The 13,250-nt window shown below is 38.8% G+C and overlaps 1 long non-coding RNA gene across 1 annotated transcript in view; it reads right to left on the bottom strand.

The window, feature by feature from the left end:
* LOC103889039 (uncharacterized) overlaps nt 1–13,250 on the bottom strand; it is a 49,678-nt gene that overhangs the window by 21,073 nt on the left and 15,355 nt on the right. Inside the window, exons 3-4 of the long non-coding RNA XR_653400.2 lie at nt 9,194–9,366; nt 8,111–8,170 (exon numbers count right to left, since the gene is read on the bottom strand). This is a non-coding gene — a long non-coding RNA (uncharacterized LOC103889039). The remainder of the gene's footprint in view (nt 1–8,110; nt 8,171–9,193; nt 9,367–13,250) is intronic.

The raw sequence follows: 13,250 nt of genomic DNA, 5'->3' as shown, positions 1-13,250 counted from the left end.
CTTACCAGAAAGACACATGCACACAGAATTTTATTGCAGCACTATTCACTATAGCAAAAACATGGAATCAACCTAAATACCTATTGATGATAGACTGGATAAAGAAAATGTGGTACATATACACCATGGAATACTATGAAGCCATAAAAAGGAATGGAATCTTGTCCTTTGCAGAGGCATGGATGGAGCTGGAGGCCATTATCCTTAGCAAACTAATGCAAGAACAGAAAACCAAACACTACATGTTCTCACTTACAAGTGGGAGCTAAATGATGAGAACACATGGACACATAGAGGGGAACAACACACTCTGGGGTCTATTAGAGGGTGGAGGGTGGGAGGAGGGAGAGGATCAGGAAAAATAACTAATGAGTACTAGGCTTAATACCTAGGTGATGAAGTAATCTGTACAGCAAACCCCCATGACATAAGTTTACCTATATGACAAATCTGCACATGTACCCCTCAACTTAAATGTTAAAAAAAAATTATGCCAATAAAACAAATGGGGGAATATACTCTGAATTACCTTATAAGGTTAGTATAACCTTGATGTCTAAGATAATTCAAAGGAAATACAAGAAATAATAATTAAAGGTAAATCTTATTCATTAATATAGATACAAATATCCTGGACAAAATATTATATTCGATCAAACAATATTTGAAAATACACTACATCAGCCTATAGTGTTTATATCCCAGGAATGAAAGTACAGTAAAACATGAGAAACCAATTTATATAATCCACCACATTAACATATTAAAAAGGATATATATATATATATATACACACACACATATATTGTATATATACTCACCTCAATAGATTTGGAAAAATCTATGCTATTTAATATCCATTATCTTTTTTTAATCATCTTTACTGAACAAGAGCAAATGCATTTTTGAAACATTTTTACTGAATAAGAGCAAACGTAAATCATACTCAATGGTAAATTCAGATTCCAACTTTATCCTTGGTATCAGAAGTAAGACAAGGATATCTCCTATCATTACATCCATCCTTTATTTTATCAGATGCCTTGGTCAGTGAAACAGAACAAGAAAAAAAATAAAAGCTATTAGTCTAGGAAAGGAAGAATCATACTATCATTTTTCACGGATGACACTGTGCATTTAGAAAATCAAGAAAAGGATTAGAAACAGCTGCAGTATGCAGCACTTACGGAAAGAAATTAAAAGGGGTGAGTGAATCCAGTATCTTCAACTGAAATAGCCAGGTTCTCACTTTGGGACTGACTAGGCAAACAACTCGACCCACAGAGAATGAAGAAAAGCAGGGAGCAGGGTGATGGCCCACCTGGGAGTGGCACAGAGCCAAAGGAACCTCCACCCAAGCCAAGGGAAGCAGTGACTGATAGTGCAACCCCACCTGAGAAACCACACTTTTCGCACAGATCTTTGCCACCTGCAGGTCAGGAGACCCCCTCAAGAGCTCATGCCACCAGGGCCTTGGGTCAGATACACAGAGCTGTGTGGAGTCTCAGCAGAGCAGCTGCTTAGGCATACACAAAGACACAGGAGTTTTACATACTCTGGCCCTGGGATCCCTGGCAAGGTGGGAAATCTGTCCATACATATCCCTAGAAAGGGAGCTGAATCCAGGGAGCCAAGCAGCATCTTTCTCTGGGCCCCACTTCCATGACATGTCACAAGTTAAGACCCACTGGCTTGGAATTCCAGCCAGCCAATGGGAACAAGCTGGAATCGCCTGAGATGGGTCTGAGTTCCCAGGGGGAGGGGCAGCTGCCATCTCTGTGGTTTGGTAGTCTCAGCTGTTCCAGCCTGTTGGCTTTGGAGATGGTCCAGATGAGGAAGAGTCCCTTACAATGCAGTACAGCTGTTTTGCCAGATTGTGGCCAGACTGCTTCTTTAAGTGGGACCTCAATCCATTCCTCCTCACCGGGCAAGACCTCCCTGTGGGGGCTTCAGCCACTCCAGCCAGAGTTCTATGGACAGAATTCTTATCTCTGGGACAGAGCTCCCAGCACAAGGGGCAGCCACTACCTCTGCAATTTGGTCACCTCAGCCATTCCAGCCTGCTGGCATTGGAGAATACAAATGGTCTGGATGAGGAAGGGTCCCCCAAAACATGGTACACTTGCTCTACCAAAAAGCAGCCAGACTGGTTCTTCAAGTGGGTTTCTGATCTTGTTCTTCCTGACTGGATGAGACCTCTCAATTGGGGTCTCCAGCCACCTCCTACAGGTGCGTTCAGGGCAGTGACAGATCAGTACACCCCTGGGACAAAGTTTCCAGAGGAAGGAGCTGGCTACCACCTTTGCAGTTTCACAGCCTTCACTGGTGAAACCTCCAGGTATGGGAAAAACCAAGGCAACTAGGGTCTGGAGAGAACTCTCAGCAAAAAACAGCAGCCCTACAGTAGAGTGACCTGACAGTTAAAAAACAAACAAACAAACAAACAAACAAACAGAAAACAACAATATCAACAAAAAAGACCCCACAGAAACCTCACTCAAAGGTCAACAACCTTAAAGAATGAAGGTAAATAAGTTCACAAAGATGAGAAAGAATCAACGCAAAAACACTGAAAAATAAAAAAGCCAGAGTGCTTCTTCTCCTCCAAATGACCACAACACCTCTCCAGCAAGGCTACAGAGCTGGAGTTGAGGCTAAAAAGGCTGAATTGACAGAAGTAAGCTTTAGAAGGTGGGCAATAACAAACTTTGCTGAGCTAAAGGAGCATGTTGTAACCCAATGCAAAGAAGCCAAGAATAATGATGAAACAATACAGGAGCTGATAGCCAGAATAGCCAGTTTAGAGAAAAACATAACTGACCTGATAGAGCTGAAAAACATGAGAACTTCACAATGCAATCACAAGTTTCAATAGCAGAATAGATCAAGTGGAGGAAAGAGTCTTAGAGCTTGAAGACTAGATAGTCCTGAAATAGGACAAGCAGACAACAATAATAATAAAAAAAAAAGAATGAAAAGGAATGAACAAAACCTCTGAGAAATATGAGATTATGTAAAGAGATCAAACCTACTACTCATTGGGGTACACTAAGGAGACTTGAAAAATGGAATCAAGTTGAAAAACACTTCAGGATATCAACCAGGAGAACTTCCCCAACCTAGAAATACAGGCCAACATTCAAATTCAGGAAATACAGAGAACCCAAGTAAGATACTCCATGAAAAGATCAATCCCAAGACACATAATTTGCAGATTTTCCAAGGTCAAAATGAAAGAAAAAAAATGTTAAGGCAATTCAGAAAGAAAGGCCAGGTCACCTACAAAGGTAAACCCATCAGACTAACAGCAGACCTCTCAGTGGAAGCCCTACAAGAAGACAGGGGGCCAATATTCAACATTCTTAAAGAAAAGTATTTCCAATGCAGAATTTAATATCTAGCAAAACTAATCTTCATAAGCAAAGGAGAAATAAGATCCTTTTCAGACAAGCAAATGCTTAGGAAATTCATCACCATTAGGCCTGCCTTGCAAAAGCTCCTGAAGGAAGCACTAAATATGGAAAGGAAAAACCATTACCAGCCACTACAAAAACACACTGAAGCATACAGACCAGTGACACAGTGAAGCAGCCACATAAGCAAGTTGGCAAAATAACCAGCTAGCATCATGATGACAATTAAATTTACACATAACAATGCTAACCTTAAATGTAAATGTGCTAAACGCCCCAATTAAAAGACACAGAATGGCAAGCTGGATAAAGAGCCAATACCCAGTGGTATGCTGTCTTCAAGAGACCCATCTCACATGCAAAGACACACATAGGCTCAAAATAAAGAGATGAAGGAAAATTTACCAAGAAAATGGAAAACAGAAAAAAGCAAGGGTTGCAATCCTGGTTTTTGACAAAAGAGAATTTGAACCAACAAAGATCAAAAAAGACAAATAAGGGCATTACATAATGGTAAAGGGTTCAATTCAACAAGAAGAGCTAGCTATCCTAAATATGCACTCAATGCAGGAGCATTCAGATTCATAAAGCAAGTTCTTAGAGACCTGCAAAGAGACTTTGACACCCACAAAGTAATAGTGGAAAACTTCAACACCTCACTGACAATATCAGGCAGATCATTGAGAGAGAAAATTAACAAAGATATTCAGGACACAAACTTAGCTCTGGATCAAGTGGATCTGATAGATATCTACAGAACTCTCCACCCAAAAACAACAGAATATATATTCTCATAGCCACATGGCACTTGCTGTAAAATCGATTGCATAATTGGAAGTAAAACACTGCTCGATGAATGCAAAAGAACTGAAAAAACAGTCTCTCAGACAACACAATCAAATTAGAACTCAAGATTAAGAAATTCACACAAAACCACAAAACTGAATGGAAATTGAACAACCTGCTCCTGAATTACCATTGGGTAAATAAAGAAGTTAAGGCAGAAACCAAAAAGTTCTTTGAAACTAATGAGAACAAAGAGATGATGTACCAGAACATCTGGGACACAACTAAAGCAGTGTTAAGAGAAAAATTAATAGCGCTAAAATGCCCACATCAAAAAGCTAGAAAAGTCCCAAGTTAACAACCTCACATTTCAACTAAAACAGCTAGAGAACCAAGAGCAAACAAACCCCAAAGCTAGCAGAAGACAAGATCAGAACTGAACTGAGGTAGATAGAGATATAAAAAACCGTTCAAAAAATCAACAAATCCAGGAGCTGTTTTTTTTTTGAAAAAAAATCAATAAAATAGATAGACCATTAGCTAGACTAATAAAGAAGAAATGAGAGAAGAATCAAATAAATGCAATCAGAAATGATAAAGGAGATATCACCACTGACCCCACAGAAATACAAACAAGCATTAAAGAATACTAAAAACACCTCTGTGCACATAAACTAGAACATCTAGAAGACATGGATAAATTCCTGGACACATACAACCTCCCCAGACTGAACCAGGAAGAAATTAAATCCCTGAATAGACCCATAATGAGTTCTGAAATTAAGGCAGTAATAAATAGCCTACCAACAAAAAAATAAAAACAAAAACAAACAAACAAACAAACAAACAAACCAAAAAAGCCCAGGACCTGACATATTGACAGATGAATTCTGTCAGAGGTACAAAGAAGATCTGATACCATACCTACTGACATGATTTCAAAAAAATGAAAAGAAGGGACTCCTCCATAACTCATTCTATGAGGCCAGTATCATCCTGATATCAAAACATGTCACAGATATAACCAAAAAAGATTTTAGGCCAATATCCTCGATGAATATTGATGCAAAAATCCTCAATAAAATACTGGCAAACTTAAACCAGCAGCACATCAAAAAGCTTATACACCATGATCAGGTTGGCTTCACCCCCAGGATGCCAAGTTGGTTCAACATATGCAAATGAATAAATGTGATTCATCACATTAAACAGAACTAAAGCAATAATCACATTATCTCAATAGATGCAGAAAAGGCCTTCAATAAAATTCAACCTATCTTCAAGTTAAAAACTTTCAATAAACTAGGTATTGAAGGAACAGACCTCAAAATAATAAGACCCATATATGACAAACCCATAGCCAATATCATATTGAATGGGAAAAAGCTGATATCATTCCCCTTGAAAACCAGCACAAGACAAATATACCCACTCTCACCACTCATATTCAACATAGTATTGGAAGTTCTTGTCAGGGCAATCAGGCAAAAGAAGGAAATAAAAGGTATTCAAATAGGGAGAGTGGAAGTCAAATCTTCGTTTGCAGATGACATGATTCTATATGTAGAAAATCCCATCATCTCAGCCCCAAAGCTTCTTAAGCTAATAAGTAACTTCAGCAAGTCTCAAGATACAAAATCAATGTTCAAAAATTGCTAACATTCCTATACACAAACAACAGGCAAGCAGAGAGCCAAATCATGAATGAATTCTCATCCACAATGGCTACAAAAAAATAAAATACCTAGGAATACAGTTAACAAGGAAATTGAAGAACTTCTTCAAGGAGAATTACAAACCACTGCTCACAGAAATCAGAGACGATACAGTCAAATGGAGAAACAATCCATGGTCATGGATAGGAAAAATCAATATTGTGAAAATGGCCATACTGCCCAAAGTAATTTATAGATTCAATGTTATTCCCATTAAACTACCATCAACATTCTTCACAGAATTAGAAAAAAACTATTTAAAAATTCATGTAGATCAAAAAATGAGCCCAATTAGCCAAGATAATCCTAAGCAATAAGAACAAAGCTGACGGCATCATGCTACCTGACTTCAAACTGTACTGCAAGGTTACTATAACCCAAACAGCATGGTACTGGCACAAGAACAGATACATAGACCGATGGAACAGAATAGAGAACTCAGAAATAAAACCGCAAACTTACAACCATCTGATTTTTGCCCCTGACAAAAACAAGCAATGGGGAAAGTACTCCCTATTTAATAAATGATGCTGAGAGAGCTGGCTAGCCATATGCAGAAAATTGAAACTGGACCCCTTCCTTATACCATATACAAAAATTAACTCAAGATCGATTAAAGACTGAAATGTAAAACCCCAAACTATAAAAACCCTAGAAGAAAATCTAGGCAATATCATTCAGGACAGAAGAATGGGCAAAGATTTCATAACCAACATGCCAAAAGCAATTGCAACAAAAGCAAAAATTGACAAATGGAATCTAATTGAACTAAAGAGCTTCTGCACAACAAAAGAAATTATCATCAGAGTGAAGAGACAACCTACAAAATGGGAGAAAATTTTTGCAATGTATCCATCTGACAAAGGTCTAATATCTAGAGTCTACAAGGAACTTAAATTTACAAGAAAAAAAAAACAACCTCATTAAAAAGTGGGCAAAGGACACGAACAGACACTTCTCAAAAGAAGACATACATGTGGCCAACGAACATTAAGAAAAGCTCAACATCACCGATCATTAGAGAAATGCAAATCAAAACCACAATGAGATATCATCTCACACTAGTCAGAATGGTGATTATTAAAAAGTCAAAAACAACAGATGCTGGAGAGGCTGTGGAGAAAAAGAAATGCTTTTACACTGTTGGTGGGAGTGTAAATTAGTTCAACTTTTTTTTTTTTTTTTTTGAGACGGAGTCTCGCTCTGTCACCCAAGCTGGAGTGCATTGGCGATCTTGGCTCACTGCAAGGTCTGCCTCCCAGATTCATGCCATTCTCCTGCCTCAGCCTCCTGAGTAGCTGGGACTACAGGTGCCTGACACCATGCCTGGCTAATTTTTTGTGTTTTTAGTAGAGACAGGGTTTCACCGTGTTAGCAGGATGGTCTCAATCTCCTGACCTCGTGATCTGCCTGCCTTGGCCTCCCAAAGTGCTGAGATTACAGGCATGAGCCACCACACCTGGCCAATTAGTTCAACTATTGTGCAAAACTATTGTGCAAAAACAGGGTGGCAATTCCTCAAAGACCTAGAGACAGAAATACCATTCGACCCAGCAATCCCATTACTGGGTATATACCCAAAGGAATATAAATCATTCTATTATAAAGATATATGCACGTATATGTTCATTGCAGCACTATTCACAATAACAAAGACGTGGAATCAACCTGAATGCCCATAACTGATAGACTGGATAAAGAAAATGTGGTACATACACACCATGGAATACTATGCACCCATAAAAAGAAATGAGAGCATGTCCTTTGCAGGGACATATATGGAATTGGAAGCCATTATCCTCAGCAAACTAATGCAGGAACAGAAAACCAAACACCACATTTTCTCACTTATAAGTGGGAGCTGAATGACGAGATCACATGGACACATAATGGGGAACACCATCACTGGGGCCTGTTGAAGGTGGGAGTTGTGGGGACGGAGAGCATTAGGAAAAATAGTTTATGCATGCTAGGCTTAATACCTAGGTGATGGGATAATCTGTGCAGCAAACCACCATGGCATACGTTTACCTATGTAACAAACCCGCATATCCTGCACATGTATCCCAGAGCTTAAAGGTTGAAGGAAAAAACAAGAAAGAAAATCAAGAAGAATCTATAGCTAAATTATTAGAATTAAGAGTTTAGAAAGTTTGTAGAATACAAATGTATATAAAAAATTGCATTTCTATTTACCTGTGTAGGGAAGGAAAACTATCTTTTCCTTCTACCCTTCTGAGTTCTTGATTGTGGCCTCTGTAATAGAAGACAGAGAAAAGCATACAAAAGACAAAAGAGAAGCATACACATTTTAAAAATATAAGCTTTACATGCCGTGAGAGCTTTAATAAGGAAATGAAGACCCAAATAAGTGATTAAACCTGAGTGTTTTTAACACTATATTTGATGAAGAGTGGAGAGTCACAAAGAAATATAAGACAAAGGGGGTATGAGCTAAGGTTAGTAAAGTGGAGGACACAGCAAAAATTTTGTTCATATTTCCCTCTGTGTCCTTTTGTCTTCACAAATAAGAATGCTTCTTTTCTTAGAATATAGGGAGGTGAAGGGGGAAAATAACCCCATAGGCTTTTTTTTTTTTTTTTTTTTTTTTTTTTTTTGAGACAGAGTCTTGCTCTCTCCACTAGGCTGGAGTGTAGTGGTGTGATCTCGGCTTGCTGCAGCCTCCGCCTTCTGGGTTCAAGTGATTCCCCTGCTTCAGACTCCCAAGTAGCTGGGACTACAGGTGCATGCCACCATACCCAGTTAATTTTTTGTATTTTTTAAATAGAGATGGGGTTTCACCATGTTGGCCAGGATGGTCTCAATCTCCTGACCTCATGATCCGCCGGCCTTGGCCTCCCAAAGTGCTGGGATTATAGGCGTGAGCCACCATGCCTGGTCCCCCATAGTTTCTTAGTTGGAATGGACCCCTATAACAAAAAACAGATTAACAGGAGTAAAACAAATGGAAGTATGTTAACATGTGTATTTCATATATACATGGGGAGACAACTGGGGAATGAATAGTTCTCGGAGAGATGTCTTTAAATTACAGCTTATATAGCATCTTCAATAAAGAACAGTCAATTTTTAGAGAAGTGACAAAACAAATGAAAAGGACTTTGACAGTAACTTGGGAGAAGGCAAATAAATGGCAGATAAAGGCGAATTAATAAAGCTTGTTAATGTAGATTTCTCTAGTACCATCTACAGGCCAATGAGGGTCTAAAGCTGTCTCTGGCAGTTAATCTTTTTCTTCCTGGCAGAAGGCAAGGATACCTTTAGTCTTTGTAAGTCTTTATCCTGCTTTTAAGCAAATAGAGGGAGGGCAGAGAGCTTTCCTGCATCTGCTTCTTCTTAATCATCTTCAGCTCAACAATTCTTCATATTTTGGGGTGACATATTCTGTTCTTCCACAGAGGGTTCCTCTCACAGGAGGGTTTTATGACCTGCTTCAGGAAACAGTCAGAAAGTCCACACCACACATGCCATTTCTCAAATTTTTTCAGCTTAAAATATTCAATAAGACAAAATGTCAAATTTTGGAGTAACATGTCCTGAACTACATCATGAGCATTTAGATAATAAATATTATTACAGTAATTTAATGGCATATCACTCAAGAATAAAAAGAATAAACTCCTGAAACATGAAACAACATTGCCGAATCTCAAAAATGTTATCCTGAGTGAAAGAAGCTAAACCCAAAAGAGTGCCATATTAGTTATATATTGCTGCATAATATTACCAAGACATTCAGTGACTTAAAGCAACATTTATTATCTCAGTTTCTCTGGGTCAGGAGTCTAGCAGCGGCTTAGCTGGATGGTTCTAGCTCAGTGTCTCTCATAAAGTTGCAATGAAGGTTCATCTAGAGCTTTCAGTCATCTGAGACATGATGGGGGTGAAGGATCTGCTTCCATTTTTAATTACATATATGGCTATTGGCAGTAGGCTTCAGTTCCTTGCCACATGTGCCTCCCCATGGGGCTTCTCAGGGCGTAGCTTCACCAAGAACAAGTGATCCAAGAGAGTGAGAGTGAAAGAGACTGAGATGGAAGCAACTGTGTTTTAATAACCTAATCTCAGAAGTGATATACAATCACTTCTGCTGTATGTGATTGGTCACACAGACCAACACTGGTACAATGTCGGAAGGGGCTACACAAAGATATGAATACCAGAAGCCAGGGATAATTTTGGATCAACTTGGATACTGGCTATCCCAAGGGCATAGTGTATGATTATATTTATATAAAATTCTTAAACAGGCAAAACTAATCTAAAGCTGGTGAAAGCTAACAGATTAGTGGTTGCACAGTGATGGTAGTTAAGGATGAATGTTTAAAAAGGGGCATAAGGGAAGTTCTAAATTTCTATAGAATATTTATATAGAAATGGGATGCTGGTGACATGGGCGCATATACTTGTCAAAACTCATTGAATAAAACATTTAAAATGGATTCATCTTATTTACTTATTTATTTATTTTTTGAGATGAGGTCTTACTCTGTCGCCCAGACTGGAGTGCAGTGGCACAATCTCAGCTCACTGCAACCTCCGCCTCCTGGGTTCACGTGATTCTCTTGCCTCAGCCTCCTGAGTAGCTGGGATTACAGGCGCTTGCCACCACGTCTGGCTGATTTTTATATTTTTAGTAGACACGGGGTTTCACCATGTTGGCCAGGCTGGTGTTGAACTCCTGACCTCAGGTAATCCACCCACCTCAGCCTCCCAAAGTGCTGGGATTACAGGCTTAAGCCACCATGCCCAGCTGATGCATCTTATTTATATAAATTATATCTCAAAAGTTGATTTTTTAAAAAATAGAAAATGGAATTCAAATAAAGATACCATTTATAATAGCATACAAATCAAAGCACTTAGAGATATAGAAAAATAGAATTCAAATAAAGATACTATTTACAGGCCAGGTGCAGTGGCTCACACCTGTAATCCCAGTAATTTGGGAGGCTGAGGTGAGATCAGGAGTTCAAGACTAGCCTGAACAACATGGTAAAACCTTGTCTCTACTAAAAATACAAAAATTAGCTTGGGTGTGGTGGTGCATGCCTGTAGTCCCAGCTACTTGGGAGGCTGAGGTGGGAGGATCACTTGAACCCAGGAGGTAGAAGCTGCAGTGAGCCAAGATTGCACCACTGGACTCAGCCTGGGCAACAGAGTGAGACCCTGTCTCAAAATAATATATACTATTTAAAATTGCATAAAAATCAAGGCACTCAGAAATATATTTGATAACCTAATTAGTAATCAAGGAAATAAACATTAAACATCACAATAGTCAACAGATTAACACACACTGAAAGTCTGACAATTCAGACCGGTGATGACATGGAGCAACAGGAATTCCCAGGTACTGCTGGAGGGAAGATAAATTGGTCTAGCCACTTTTGAAACAATTCGGCATTCTCTAGTAAAATTGAAATTGTATCCTACTACTGGTGATATACCTGAGAGAAATTCTTTCATGTGTGCACTTGAATACAGAGTATTTAAGCAGTATTGTTCATAAAGCCAATAACTGGAAACAATCTACGTGTACTCAATAGTACACCAGACAAACAAATTTTGTTGCATCCAGAAAATACAAAAAGGAAAACCGGGGAGAATGGCTATATCCAACTGTCACAAGCACTGTTAAGCTAAAGAAGACAGTCACAAAAGACACCAACAATATGATTTTATTCATGTCAAAGTTCAAAAGCAAGGCAAGCCAAACTATGTCATGTAGGAATCCATACTCAGGTTGAAAATCTGTAAAGAAAATGAAGAAAATAATCATCACAGATGGCTAGACCATGGTTGTCACTGGGAGAACAAGAGAAGAATGTGATGGCAAGGGGGACCATAGTAGGGTACTTAGGTGTAGGCATTGTTTGATTATTATTATTAACACAGGTGGTAAAAATAACAGAACTCAGGTATCCTACTAGTTTTAAACAAGTGTTTGATATATAATTACTTTATAAACTTTGTGTATTTTTCTTATTACCCTTGACTCCATCTCCCTTTATTTTTTTTCCAAGCAGTTAAATGAGGCACAAGGTGGTAACCAGCAGTGCATACTCACACAGACCTGCTGCTCCTGCTGCCACTGACATGCCCACAAAGTCTGAGCAGAGGTGGCTGTGCCCAGCCCTCATCTTCAAAATCACTGAGGCCTCCTCTAATAGCATCCTTGTGAGGTGCTGCCTCAGGGCCCTCAATCTTGGACTGTGATTTAGTGAGTATTTTCTGAACACAACATATTTTGTCTCCTAGGTTAAAGGCGGTGGATTTAGATAAACAGATTATAAATTGTGACAGAAAGAGCGCCTAGGATTGCTAGAAGAAATAAGCCAGCAATGCCTGCTATCTGGCATCACCAACAAAAATGCTGGAACTAACATGGTTGATGTCTTATCACACCAATGTCCTTACATATTAACTCTTTCTTTCTCCTGTAATAGTGCCTCCTCATAATGAGGCTTAGGCATGAGTTCCTGGGAGCTGGACTGGAGGACTGAGTCAGGACTGAAATCACTGACTTTGTTTTCGGAAACAATCTACATGTACTCAATGGTACACTAGACAAACAAATTGTGTTGCATCCAGAAAGTATAGAAAGGAAAACGAAGGGAGAATGGCTATATCCAACTGTCACAAACAATGTTAAGCTAAAGAAGACAGTCACAAAAGATACCAACAATATGATTTTATTATTGGATTGTGATAAGATTGTCCTTTTCCCTCAGATCCTGTCCACTGCCCTTGGCCATGTTCTATCCATATGACTCTGCCCTTGGCCATGTTCTATCCATATGACTCTTTTTCCCTCATGGAAAGTCCTTCCCAGGAGGCAAATCAAACTCTCATATAAGGAGATATTTCTCTGACTGCCTCCTCAGGATTCCAGACATTCCCAAGCATGTATAAATCCTAGAAAGAAAGGAGGAGCTGAGGACAAAACTTGGGTTCATCTTGCCAAGTTATAACAATTCTACTTGGACACTGTGATGGTGAGGTGCAGTGTTTATAGCCCACCTAGATTATTGTTTTTGATTGTAGCAGCCTATGGGGAAGGTTGCTGTAGAAGCAGACCTATATATTTTTTTCAGATATCGTCAGAAATGAATACATATATGAGGGTCGTGGCAGAGAGACTTGAGGAAATATGGTATTATTAGTGGAAATTTCTGAATGCATAGTGAAAGGCTTAATAAATAGACTTTAAATTTTTCCTGATGTTTAAAACATATTGTCTAAAATAATAATTTTGGCAAGTTCAATTTTGCAGTATTATCAAAGATAAAGTTTTGCCTTCAATTAAGCAAGG

The sequence above is a fragment of the Pongo abelii genome, chromosome X (assembly GCF_028885655.2).
Source record: "Pongo abelii isolate AG06213 chromosome X, NHGRI_mPonAbe1-v2.0_pri, whole genome shotgun sequence".
NCBI classification, from domain to species: domain Eukaryota; kingdom Metazoa; phylum Chordata; class Mammalia; order Primates; family Hominidae; genus Pongo; species Pongo abelii.
This window is presented reverse-complemented; position numbering and strand designations above follow the sequence as displayed.